General features: G+C 49.0%; 1 long non-coding RNA gene across 1 annotated transcript; it reads left to right on the forward strand.

Annotated features, from left to right (window-relative positions):
• The first annotated feature begins 1,158 nt into the window (after positions 1–1,158).
• On the forward strand, positions 1,159–9,336 carry LOC139079123 (uncharacterized). Its single transcript, XR_011532450.1, has 2 exons — positions 1,159–1,727; positions 5,902–9,336. It is a non-coding gene; the product is annotated as an uncharacterized lncRNA (long non-coding RNA).
• Positions 9,337–13,107: the final 3,771 nt, after the last annotated feature.

Below are 13,107 nucleotides of genomic sequence, written 5' to 3' on the forward strand. Positions count from 1 at the left end.
AAAGATTTGGGACGGATTCCTTAGAATTGTTCTCAGAAGTCAAAGCAGATTTTATTTAGCGACTTCTGAATGCCGGGAACTGAGCTGCCTGCTCTCACACATTATTTTATCTGCTTCTCACAACTGTCTCGGGAGGTATCTTCTTTATTTTACAAACAAGGAAGTGGACGTCCAGTTCAGAACTCTTGGATTCTCGTCTGGTGACGTTAAAGTTTTAAAACTCAGACTCAAGTCAGTCTCCAAAGCCACATCTTCTGTGAGTCCGTTTGTGCGCCGTGTCCAGAACAGGGGCAAGAAACCAGGTCGGTACCTGTCTGGGGCTGTGTGTGTCGGGCATGGAAGTGGCTCAGGAATGAGTTGTATCTGCCACTGTGTCTGGGTTTCTTTTTGGGATATAACTGTGAATATACTAAAATTCAGGGAATTATACACTCTAAAAAGTTGAATCTTACCGTATGTGGATTATATCTTAATAAAACTATTTAAAAGGAAGAAACAAACTCAGGCCCTCCATTCTTTAATACTCAAGGACAATTTCAGCCATCTCTAAAGGACCTTCGTGTTACATCCTAATCCAAAGAATTCGGAGGGACCCCAGGATATGCTGATGGCAGTGAGTACTCAGAAGAAGTATTTCTCGTGGGATTGTCTATTCCTCTTTGAAAAGCATCATAGCGCCTCCTAGAAATATAGTTAGAAGTTGGGATGTTTTGAGCACAGGAGGTCAGGCTGGGAGTTATTCCCATCACGGCGCCCGGTCAAACGTGGGTCCCTCTTGACAAATACGCGCACAACTTCGAGGGCACCAGTGACGTCCAGCGATGACGTCATGGGGAGAGGAAGCTTTTATAATAAGAAAGCAGAGTGTGTTTCCCTGAGACAGTCTGAAGGAGCCACATGATCCACGTGCATTTTTAACCCACTCTTTGGGGTCCAAATAAGTTATTGGGGGTCTTCCTTGTCATTGTCATTGTCATTGCTGCTTAATTACCACAGAACCTCTAACCCAGGCCAGGAACTCCTCGCTGCCCACATTTCTTCCTGCTTCAGAACGTGCATCAAATAGCAACCAGGAACATTTCCCATTTTCTCACTTGGAATCTGTTTGGGGAGCTGGGAGTTGCTATCGCACAAAATTGGTGACATCTGTGAGGAAGGGCAGCCGAGGGGGTGAGCAAGCAGCTGGACAGGCTGCCTGCAGGCCAGGCTCGCTCCTCCGCGGGGCTCGCTCTGGACCACGGCACGTGAGGCCTCCTCTGACTTTTCCAGTGTCTTTCTACGCGCTCCCACCCACGCTTTCCTCGAAGGGGAAAAAAAGAGTTTTGTGTCTAAGAGGTCAAGTGACTTAAAGGAACGATTCCAGCCTTCTGAAAAGTTTCTGTTTCAAACGCGTGAAAAATAATCCTGAAGGAACAGCCCAGCTCGGCTCTGCCTGCAGGTCTGCCTCTGGTTTTCACGCTGGCACGTCAACACTCGCCACTTTAACTGGTCTTCCAAGAAGCCAGCTCGATGCCTGAACACTCACGCTTCTCACTTTTGGCCACGACAGCTAACTCTGGAGCTGGCACATCAGAAGACTAGAAACCGCGGTCGTTCTGAACTCGCCCCCAGCTGCGTGGCTGTAAGTCCCTCATCAGATCCAGAAACACAGTGCTGTGCGGGGAAGCACGTCCAAGCACGTCCGGTGATTGACAGACAACAAGGGAAAGCAAATGATCCTTTAAAAGGTATTAGATAATTTGTTTTGGATTCTTTTCCCTTATTTTATTTTTTTTAATAAAAGTCTATTCTGTGTTCTTTGGCTCAACTGGCGCCTTAATACGTCTGTAATTTTCAGAAAAGGCAAGTTCACGGGTGAAAACGATGGTTTTGTTCTGGGGGATCTAACGTTGTTGTTGAGCAGCCTCTGTGCTCTGAGCAGACAACAGTGTCGTGCTTGGGTTTAAGGGCTGCTGATAAATTATTCATACCACTAATGATGACTCTGAATCTTCCTGGGGGATGCGGTGACTTATTTTTCTTCCTTGTAAATGCTGAAACCACTTTTGCCGACAGTTCTGGCACACCTGCTCGCTTGAGGCAATCAGGTGTGACGGGTTCCTGACACACGTCCCTCACCCCATTCTCCAGGCTATGGTTTCAAAATAGAAACCTCCGGATGTCTGGCCTTCTTTTGTATGATAGGCATAATTTCTTAAATGAATTCACCAGGTTGATGGAGAGGGGAGTCGCATGCAAGCTGCATATGATTAAGGATCTGACACCATGGGTCCCATTAATATCTAAATTGCCAGCTGCAGGTGCACAGCCACAGCAATGTTAGGAGCTTAGACCATATTAACAAGGAGACCAAGCTATTGAGGTGAATCTCCGCGATAGCCTTTATTGAGAGCTTCCTCTGTGAGGAGTACTTGGTGCCCATTACTCACTTAATCCTCATGTCTTATTTTGCCAACAAGGAAACTGAGTCTTAAAACGGCTAAGTAGTTTTTTCAGTGTCACTCAGAAAGTGGCAAAACTACAGCTTTAATCCAGAATATTACCCCAAACCCATGCTGTTAACCGTGCAGCTGTTCCTAGGTCCTGCTACGTGGCAAACAGGATGCTAAGTGCTGGGAAGATGAAGTCAAACAAGTCATTGTTCCTACCCTCAGGGCGTTTACATTTTCAACTCTGGTCCTTTGATTATGTGAGTCACTCACTGGAAGAACATTAATTGAGTTCCCATCCTGCGTCGGCTTCGATGCTGTGAGGCGTCTGGCATGGTGACTTATTTTCAGCAACAAAATTTGGGCCATGCCATCCACCTTGGAATTGAATAATGAGTTGGGATGGAATAGGATGGAATATTTGAATTGGGAGGTTTTGGCCCTACTTGTGAAGAGGAAGAGGTCAAGAAGGGGAGGGTGGGGAGCCAGCTAGCAAGAAAAGAGAAGCTACTGAAATGGAAGGAGTGACTGTGCTGGGGTTTTCATTCTGAAGAGAAAGGCTGTGCCCAGAGGAGATGGATGTTGTCAGTCTCTGGTAGCCTCACGCAGAAAGTAAACTCTCTGCTTGGTCTCGAGATTGGTCAAGAGAGAAGCTGGAGGACAGCAGAAGCCAATGCTCTACCAATGACTTTTGTTGCTAAAAACCTGGAAGTTGGTGAGCGAGGCACCAAGGAGGAGACACGCACAGGAGTCCCTTCTTCTCTGCCCGGGATGTCTGTGGAGTGGACCAACCCGGCGTAAGTGGAGAGGTGTGAGGACAGGGCTCACGCAGCCTCCCGCACACCGGCTCCCACGCCAGTGTCTGTTCCAGCGGTACGTTGTGTAGGATCCTTCTAACAGGCAAAATTATCGTACGAAAACTATTGACGAATTAACTTCGCATGAATATGAGTTGTTTCTGCTTTTGATAGTAGGAAATGGCACCTTCCTTCATCGGGAAGGGCAAGTTTTAGGTTCCAGTTTTCAACTCTAACTCCTCCACGGCTTTTCTTGGAAGAGGCCAAAGCTGTCGGTCAACGAGAGGTCTCTCCTGTGTGGTGTCATTAGTCAAAATACTCTTTTCAACAGGATATAGAAAATTAGGAGGAAATATTTCCCTCTCTCCCCAAGGAAGGCAGAGAAAACGGAGATAAGAAAATTAGAAGCATTTGTCTCATCAATCACAAAAGGCAGTTGGAAGAGACGCAAATTTGCTTTAACTCAAAGATGGGCAAATTCAGCCTAAGGTCTTCCTTGTGGGGCTAGGAAATCAGTTCAGCTCGTTAGACTCTGATTGATCACCCACTCTGTGTTGGGCCCTGTGCAAGGTAGCACGTGTGTCAATTAGGATCTACGAGATGAAGCTGCATTAAGAGCAACACTCAAGTCTCTGTGGATCAAAACCAAATGTTTATTTCATACTCAAGGGACGTGGCCCAGATAGGCTGACAGCAGATCTCCGCTCATCCTAGTCACTCAGGGATCCCTCGTGACATGTGCTCCCACGTCACCACGGCAGGGGGAGGTCTGGGAATCAGCAGCTGGGTCTTGATGCTCTGTCTATGGGTGACACACATCACGTCTGCTCCCGTTGCCTGGTCAGAGGCAGCCACATGAGGTGGTGCAGAAGTGAAAACCCACAGCGTGCTTGGAAGGAGAAGAACGTGGGAAGATTCTGAAGATCACTACTGTGGGCAAACCTGAAGACCCACACACGCCTGATATGACACTCACGTCAACTCCAGGATAGAGAGGGGTGTGTGCCTTGTTGCAGCCCACCTGCAAAAGCAGAAAACGAGCTTGAGAAGAAGGAATGTGTGCGAAAGTTAATGAACTGATCTTTTCATCATTAGCTTCAGGGAAGCACTAATGAAATCCTCAATTTATCTATTTATTCCTTGTTTAGCTAACATGTGTTGCACAGTGACAATGTAGACGAGGACAGCACGAGAGGATTCACACGCATTACTTCATTTAGTCCCGTCAAAATCACTACATATTATGTACTGATTTTATTTATTCCTTAGCATCACTGTGGACTCATGGATTCCTTTTTCATTCAGTTACTCATTTTTGATGAGCCAGTGGTCCCCCATCCAACCAGGGGAAACCACTTCAAGCTGACTCCTATACCTTTTTGTTTGTAGTCAACTTTATTGGGATATAATTTGCATCCAATAAAATGGATCCTTTTTAAGTAATCCTAAAGACAGTTAACCAAATTGAGGACTTGGTATCAGAAATTAACACCATGGGGAAAATTTAATTCTAGTTATAAATCATGCCTAGAAACTTTAGCCATATTAAATTTAAAAAGTCACAGCAGGTGTCAAATATTCAGTTAGCAAAATTTATGAAGGGTAGAAGGAAACTTTGAGAGGGTAGTTTCTCCTCCTCATCTTGCAATTCTAATCTGTCTTCTCTAGCATTGTCTTTTGCCTGGTTTTACCCTGTGGTCCAGCTATTCTGTGCACTTTCATATCTCTGGGCCTTTGCACATACTGGTCCTTCTGCTTGTGATGCCCAGTTTGCTTATCTTCCTGGAAAAGTCCGAACTTTTTCCTTAAGACTCATTTCAACCATCACCTTCTCTAGGAGCTTCCCCTGAAACCCTTTTCTCATGCTGCTTTCACACGTTTCCACCAGAGCAGCAATTATGCTCTGCCATAATCCTTAGTCTCTGAACTCTTACGAGGAGAGGCTGTGTTTTCATTTGTGTATCTTCAGTACCTTACAAATGTCTGGATTCTCAGTATTTGTTGCCTAGGTTGAATGGATGCTTATGCTGATGTCATCACAGTACATTGTTCTTTTTTGGAGGGGATCTCTATAAATACAGGCTCTTGATTTCAAAAGTTCTTCAATAGAAAAGAGCAGTTAGCCAAGCTCAAGGTGTTTAAACAAATACAGATGCTCAGCCTGGGGCAGAGTGTGGACGCACAGGTCGGAATCTAGTCCTGAGACCAAGTGTGTTATCTTGTTTCTATTTCCTAACGTTCTGAACCTTAGTCCTTTGTCTTAAGATGGGGATGATCAGGCAGGTTTTCCGTGAGGAAGAAAATTAATATAAGTGAACATCCCAGAATATGTTAATGCTCAGTAGGGAGTGGCTCTCGGAGATCCCTTTGCACTTTTAGAAACTATCCAAAGAAGCAATGATTCTGAGACAAGTCTTTCCATCTTCAGAGGGTGCTGTGTGAAATTCATTAAAGAATCACGTTTGTGCCTCAGAAGACTGTTTGTTTTGTCTGAGAGGCAAAGATTATGTCAGAGTCTGAGATGATCTTTGCTGACAAATTTCATAACACAGGTTCCCTGCAGGAATTGCCATAAATTTGACAAGCCAGTGGCACACGATTGCTGTCTCTTAATCAGCCAGTACAGCAATAGCACGCTGCAAACCAATGACAGATCGCTTGCACTGTCGTTCCAGGCAGGGGGGACATGACAGAAACGAAGTCCACACTTCGCTGAAGCGAACCTTTTCCCAGAGCTGGTTCTCAGGAGAGGCGGCCGGACCAACAGAGAGCTGATACCCAGCTGCCAGCGCGAGAGCGGCAGAGAGAGAGGGTTGGAAGGGCCCTCGCTGTAGTTGTTTCTTCTCCGTGTGTTCCCATTGGTAAGTCCAAGCGGGTCCCTCAGCAGCTGGGCTGAGCGCGTGCGACAGCCACAGAGGTCAAAAGATGACATCTCGATCCAGCTTCTTCATATGAAAACAGCTTTACTTATAGAAACAACTTCACCCTCACAAGCAATTCATTTTTGTCGTAAGCCAGTGGATCTGAAATCACATGGAACTAGCACACAACACTGTAGCCGTGAAGAGCTGGGCTGATGACCCTGCAGCTCAGTAAGCACCGCAAACGTGGGCGGAGCACGAGAGGCCTGAGCGTTTCTCCACTCGCTGGGGCAGAGGGCACGTCTCCCCGCCCTCTCCAGCTTTCCAGAGCGGATCAAGGGTCCAGCCGCGCGTTGTCTCTTCCAGCCACGGCTGACATCAAATTCGCCTGCCTGCATTGCTTTCAGAAATAATTAGGTGTTGAAAGCTCTGACTAGAAGGATTAGGGATCTGAATAACAACTTGACAGATCAAATCAAGTACATTCGGATTTGATTACATTACTAAGTCAATCATTACTTCTTGTCACATTAATTACAGCAAGAGTTATAAAATCTGTCTTCCGATAATTCCCTAACTGAATCACGATGGCCACATCCTCGTGGTGAATCTGTGTAATGTCAAGGGTACACGTTTGTGCCAACAGTGGAAGAGGGGCGGGACGGGTTTTGTGTTAATTTATCTATTGAATGTTTATTAAGCAGGTGTTGTGTGTTGGGTCTGGGCTTAGCTACAGATGTTGGGGATACAAAATAAAAAGCCCGCAGCTCCGAGGGTGAGGCAGGCCTGTGAACACAGTGCATTTGGAGATGCAGGAAGGAGACGAAGACACAGTGAGAGATGGAGAGAGGCTCAGTCCTGGTGGTGCATTCAGAGGCGTCTTCACTGAGGATTTTCGGTTTGGATCTCATGTTATCTTGCATGGTTTCTACCCAGAAACTGGCTAGAAGGTATTTGGCTGAATGAGGTCATTGCTGGTGGGATAAGTGGCCCAGGGACTCACGGAAAGGACACACGAAGGCCCAGAGAGGGATCACGTGTCACTCTGCCCCAACCACACACCCAAAGGCTTGTCATGAGACTAAGGGGTGCTTAACGGTGAATGGAAACAGGCAGGCTTCCTGGGCATGTGCCTTGTACCCACACGTGAGTTTGGGATGGTGGATGGGCAAGGAGGAGCATCCAAGCGGGCTGGAGCAACAGTCCCTTCCGCGAGCCGAGATCACGGCTGGCACCCCCACTCCCTGAGCTCACCTAGCCCTCCCGTGTCCTCTTGCAGCAGACGACAGGCCCAACGATTTGCCAGAGGACACAGAGAATTAGAGGGTTGAGTAACTCAGCAGGTCACTCAGCAGGTGTATGGCAGCACGGACACTCAGGCTTCGCTGTCGCTGGTTTAAAAGGCCATTCCACTGCGATTAAGGAGCAGCACAAAGCAGAGACACTGTTTTTCCCAAGGTGAGTCAGAGCAAGTGAGGGACTTTTGAGATCATGAATCACCTTAGCGGCCGGGCTGGGATGTGGATTCCAACACACAAGCTCCCTTTGAGTAACTTTATTCTCTTTGCAAACGATGCACGAAGCCCAGTATGTGGTCCTTGCAGTCTACGTGCAAATGACATAAGATGAGTGAGGCAGGGCTGACCCAACGGTCTTGAGAAAAAGAAACCGATCCATCTAGAAGTTTTACATGAATCCAACACAACATCAAATCAGACACCGACTTTATTTTCTTGTTTAATGGAGAAAAGTGGGCGCAAGAGAAGGGGAAGAATCAGGCCCTCTGCTAGGAACAGCAGTAGTAACGACAGCGGTGGCTGCTGTGCACCTGGCGCGCGTTGTGGAGCGTGGCAAGCGTTTTGCAGGGTCCACGTGTGTAATCTTCACAACAACCCTGGGAGTCGGTTCCATTTGATTTTCATTCCACGGAAGCGGAGACTGAGGAGCAGAGACGTTAGGTCTCCAGGTCTAGGTCACAGCTCTAAAAAGTGGCGCAGTCATCGTTCGCGCCCTCCTGCTCATGCTGCACAAATGTGTTCTCGCTTAGCATGGGATGTAACCACACGGAATCTCCTCATTGCCATTTCCCGGATGAGGAAACTGAGGCTCAGAGAATGAGCATGAAATGCCCAAGGGGTTCCCAGAGCAAGTGGCGAAGACGAGATTTGGACCCGTGACTCTGAGTTTGTTTTTGGCACCAGCAGCGGCTGGGCCAGAAGCACACGGTGGACGTCCACAGGCCTCCACGGGACTGCAGGGCGCAGAGCAGACACACGGGTCAGCTACTCTTGAGTCTCTGAGTCCTGGTCAGTGAACCCATTTGTCAGTCCCTCTTGCCCCCGGCTCCTTTCCTCTACTGACCGCTGATGTCAACCCCAGGCTGAGGCTGAGGCCCACCCATTATCTGAATCCCCCTCGACCAGAGCAGAGCCTGCCATAGCAGCCTGGTGCCCACCAATGGGTCAGAACCAGAGAGCATCTTGCTCCTTTGAGGAGGAGGCTGTAGGGTACACACCCTACTCTGGAGCCTCGAGGCAAATGCTCCGGGGCTCACTGTCTGGGTTCCTGTCTTGCTTCAGCTCATCTCCATCTGTGGGGCCCCAGGCAAACGACGCATCCTTTCTGAGATGCAGCTTTTCCTGGCGGCCATGACAGTTAAGAGTGAAGTCCCCCCTGCAGCTGTGTCCTCGAGCCCAAAGACCCCCAGACCGTGCACGGGATTGTTACTCATGGCCCAGCCGTTCCCGTCACCCTCCCCAGTCCTGCTCTCTATGCACCTAGGCCATATGCTAGGACTCTGTGTCACACAAGATTCCCCTCTGAAGTCACTGGGGGGCCAGCCTGTGACTTTGAGTCTGCACAGATTCTTGATGCCTGTGGAGATCAAAATAAGAGAAGACAAAGCCTGAACGTTCACACCTCATTGACCAGGTGACACTGACTCCTGTTGACCCCTCAGAGAGGCCACAGCTCTGTGCTGACTGGGTCTCCTTTCTCAGCATGTGCCCAGGACACAAGCATTACTTGCTGTTGCATGCATATGAGTCACATATCAGTTAAAGTGTTGATAACCAGCCAAAGACAGTCCAGTGGAAGTTGCTTATCCTTGGACTTCTCTTATCCAGTATTTCAGAAGAAACATCTCTACCTCTGGGTAAGATGATAAAAGGCATGAGCCTAATCTCAGAGGAGGTGTTTTAAGATAAATGAATGTACTAAATAAAGATGGAATTGGATGGGAATTTCCCATTTTTAGGATGTCATTTTCTGTGATTCCACTTATTGGAATTTTCTGGGAATAAGTTATTTCATTTATAAAATAAAATGGTAAAATCTTACTGTCTGTAGCTATGGGATCAGTAAAGATGATGACTCAAGATTCCATCTTGTTCTAGGATACACTATTATGGGACTGATAGTTTTACATTTTGTGGGGGTTTCTTTGTTTTTGTGTGTGTGTGTATGAGGAAGATTGTCACTGAGCTAACATCTGTGCCAACATCCTCTATTTCATGTGGGACGCCTCCACAGTGTGGCTTGATGAGCAGTGCTAGGTCCACACCCAGGATCTGAACCTGCAAACCCCAGGCTGCCAAAGCAGAGTGCATGAACTTAACCACCACGACACCAGGCCGGCCCCCATTTTGTGGTTTCTAATGACTGCTATGGGCCCACCCTCCTCCAGAACCCAAGTCTGTGCAGGGAATGCTCACTCACTCTTTAGCATCTACTCTGTCCCTAACAGAGTTCATTTTGCTCTAATTTTCTGGATTTTATACACTAATTCTGCATTTTGCCAGAAGTTGAAGACCTTTCCAGTAATCTGCGCTCCAGCGGGAGGCAGAGCTCTCTGAATATGAAGTGGCTGAAACAATTCGGTCCAAATGGTTGATGCTACAGGCAAAATATCCAAAGATTGCTCAGTTGAAAATTATGACTCTTTTTCAGGATTTTACGTTGCTTTATTGGTTTTATGAACTATTCAGCGTGCGTTGCACCAGCAGTAATTACTGTGCTAATAAGTCAGCGTGTTACCGAGATGTTTTGCCGTTGTAATTACAGCCACATGTTGTTGTCCTTCCTCAAATGGTCCAGGCTTAATTGCATCATTTTTCAGGAGAATTTATGTAGTGCCGCCTGATTCAAAATTGGTGCACAAATAAACGAAGTGAGAACTATTTCCTGCACTGACTCACGGGCAGAGCAAACGTTCTGGAGGGGACAGTGGCCGAGCTTTCATGTCCCCATAGTCTGTGGCATTTCCATGATGAACCCCAGGGGTGACTTACAGAGTGGAGGTCATAAGACGGCAGAGATCCTGGGCGGGTCTGTGCAAGGCGTGAGGAGCGAGGGCCCTCCGCTGTTCACCTGCCTTATGGCTCTTGGGCGTCACTTCCCTTTCCTGAAGCCTCAATTCCTCACCTGGAAATTTCCCAGATCTTTGAAACGGCCCCTGGTTCTCTCTAGCTCCCTCCTCTGATGGTGGTTTGGCTCTGCAGGCGCAGCTCTGGGAAGGTCATAGGGAAAGTGCCCGCCCTTAGAGGACCACTGCTCTGCCGCATGCTGAAAACTAACAGCGATGCCTGAAAGGGAAGTAACCCCGGTCATTGGAATCCTACACCTTACGGGCCACCCCCATTCCCAGCCTTAGCCTCTAGAACGTCTTTCTCACACTTGCATTATTGTATGTTTTCCTCTCCTCTCCCCCTTCGTCCTCTCCTTCCTGCTGATGGGGTTGGCCCTGTGCTCGTGGATGTGTACACATCGCGACCCGGCTTTGGATGCTGGGCTCCCACAGTCGACGGCCCCGTGTGCTGGTGTGGACCAAGCCGGTTTCATGCCCCTGCCCTGCACACTCAGGTTGTTCTTTAGTTTGTGATGTTAAGTTCTAACATTTTAAACTAAATTCTGCTGGGCGTCAGCTGGCGTAAGCTTGGCAGACTCTCCCATTTCTTCGGCAGAACACTCAGGCAGAGCAGCAGCCGAGGCTGGACGGGGCAGAGAACGCCAGCAAGCCGCTTACACTTTATGTCTGTGAAGAACCTGGGTCTAAGAGAGGTTTTTCCCCAGAGCACTGAGTAGAGAGACAGGAAGGACAGGAAAAGAGAAATAAGAAGAGCCGTACGCAGTTGAGGGCCTCAAACTGCATCCTGTTTCTGCCTCATTTGGGCGAATCTCTGAAATTTGGTTTCCTCATGTGTAAATTGGAGATAATGCCACTCACATGATTAAATGAATAACGTATAGAGCTGGCGTCTGAGCAGGCCCCTGAGACACGTTGCCTCCTACGTCCTTACAGGCCTTGAGGACACGCCGTGGCGCGAGAGCGTTCCAGGCTGCAGACGACTCACAGAATTGCAGAGGCGGCAAACCAGGCAAGCTCAGGCCCCAGCCAGACCAGGGCCTCCTGGAGGGGAGAAAGGAGGATGCCCGGGAGGGGGTGGGGCCGGACTCAGGGGCTCTGGTGCCAAGCTGTGGGCCCGAGCTGGGTACCCATTCGGTGAGAGAGGAGTCAGTAGGGAATCTCGAATTCACAGTGAGGAGTTTGCAGGGTCTCCACCGGCCCATAAAACACTTTTGTGTAGGGGCTTGCCTGGTGTGTAGTGGTTAAGTTCACATGCTCCGCTTCAGTGGCCCGGGGTTTATAGGTTTGGATCCTGGGTGTGGACCTAGTACCACTTGTCAGGTCATGCTGTGGTGGTGTACCATATAAAATAGAGGAAGATGGGCACAGATGTTAGCTCAGCGCCAATCTTCTTCAGCAAAAAGAGGGAGATTGGCAACAGATGTTAGCTCAGGGCCAATCTTCCTCAGCAAAGAGAGGGAGATTGGCAACAGATGTTAGCTCAGGGCCAATCTTCCTCAGCAAAAAAAAAAAAAAAAAAAAAGTAGAGAAGAAAACATTTGTGTAAAAAAAAAATCATGCTTTCCTCAATCTGTTTCTTCCATCAGTCAGAAGCTTTTGGTAAATATCCACTCTGTGGTTTTATGACGTGAGCTGTGCTCCCCCAAGATGGTGACCTTGTGCAGTGCACACAAACACCAGCAGGAGACACTGAGAGCCCCTGGCCCGTGAAATTTTAGCTCCCAGTGGTGGAGTGGAGCAAGGATTGAGGCGTTCATTCATTCTTTCTTCCAAAAACATATTCTGAGGGCCTCTTAAGTGGCAGTCAGGGTGCCAGACCCTGGAGACATGGCTAGAGAGACACACACCTTGATCTCGATGAGCAGAGTGGCTGGACTGAGACAGGATAAGACATCTCGACTGGCCGCCGACAGATCCCATAATCGCTGGAAGGAGAAGGACACGCACCGTTCTCAACCAGGGGCGATCTTGCCCCTCTGGGGACATGGGTGAGGTCTGGGAACATTTTCGGTCGTCCCGCAGGTGGTGCTACTGGCGTGCCCTGCGCAGAAGCCAGCGATGCTGTTAAACATCCCACGAGGCTCACAACAGTCCCCTCCCCACAACAAGCCATTATTCAGCCCAAAACGTCAACAGTTCCAAGGTTGAGAAACCTTGGTCTAATATTACCCGTTACGCTGCCGTGAGCGCTCACGTGGGAGACAGAATCCCAGCGGCGGCCTTAGTTAGAAGTGAAGGTGAGAGAGAGAAGGAACCATGAAAGAGCCGGAAGAACCTTTCCGGCCGTGGAGGTGGAGGTGGAGTTGGAGGTGGAGGTGCAGGCGCGGCCGGGGGCGGTGGAGGTGGAGGTGGAGGTGGCGGTGGCGGTGGAGGTGCAGGTGGAGGTGCAGGTGGAGGTGCAGGTGGAGGTGGAGGTGCAGGTGGAGGTGCAGGTGGAGGTGGAGGTGGAGGTGCGGCCGGGGGCGGCCAGCGCGGCTGAGGACCAGGAGGCCGGCCCACATTGCTAGTGACGCTCCGGCTGAGGGGGAGGAGAGCGATGGGTCTGGTTTTGACGCGTTGGGTTGGTGGCAAGGCAATCGATGGACACGTCCAGGAGGAGTCAGGGGTGGGGCACCCGCGGGGAGGCATCGGCACCGACCCGAAGACCTGAGAGA

The sequence above is a fragment of the Equus przewalskii genome, chromosome 24, assembly GCF_037783145.1.
Source record: "Equus przewalskii isolate Varuska chromosome 24, EquPr2, whole genome shotgun sequence".
Lineage (NCBI taxonomy): Eukaryota > Metazoa > Chordata > Mammalia > Perissodactyla > Equidae > Equus > Equus przewalskii.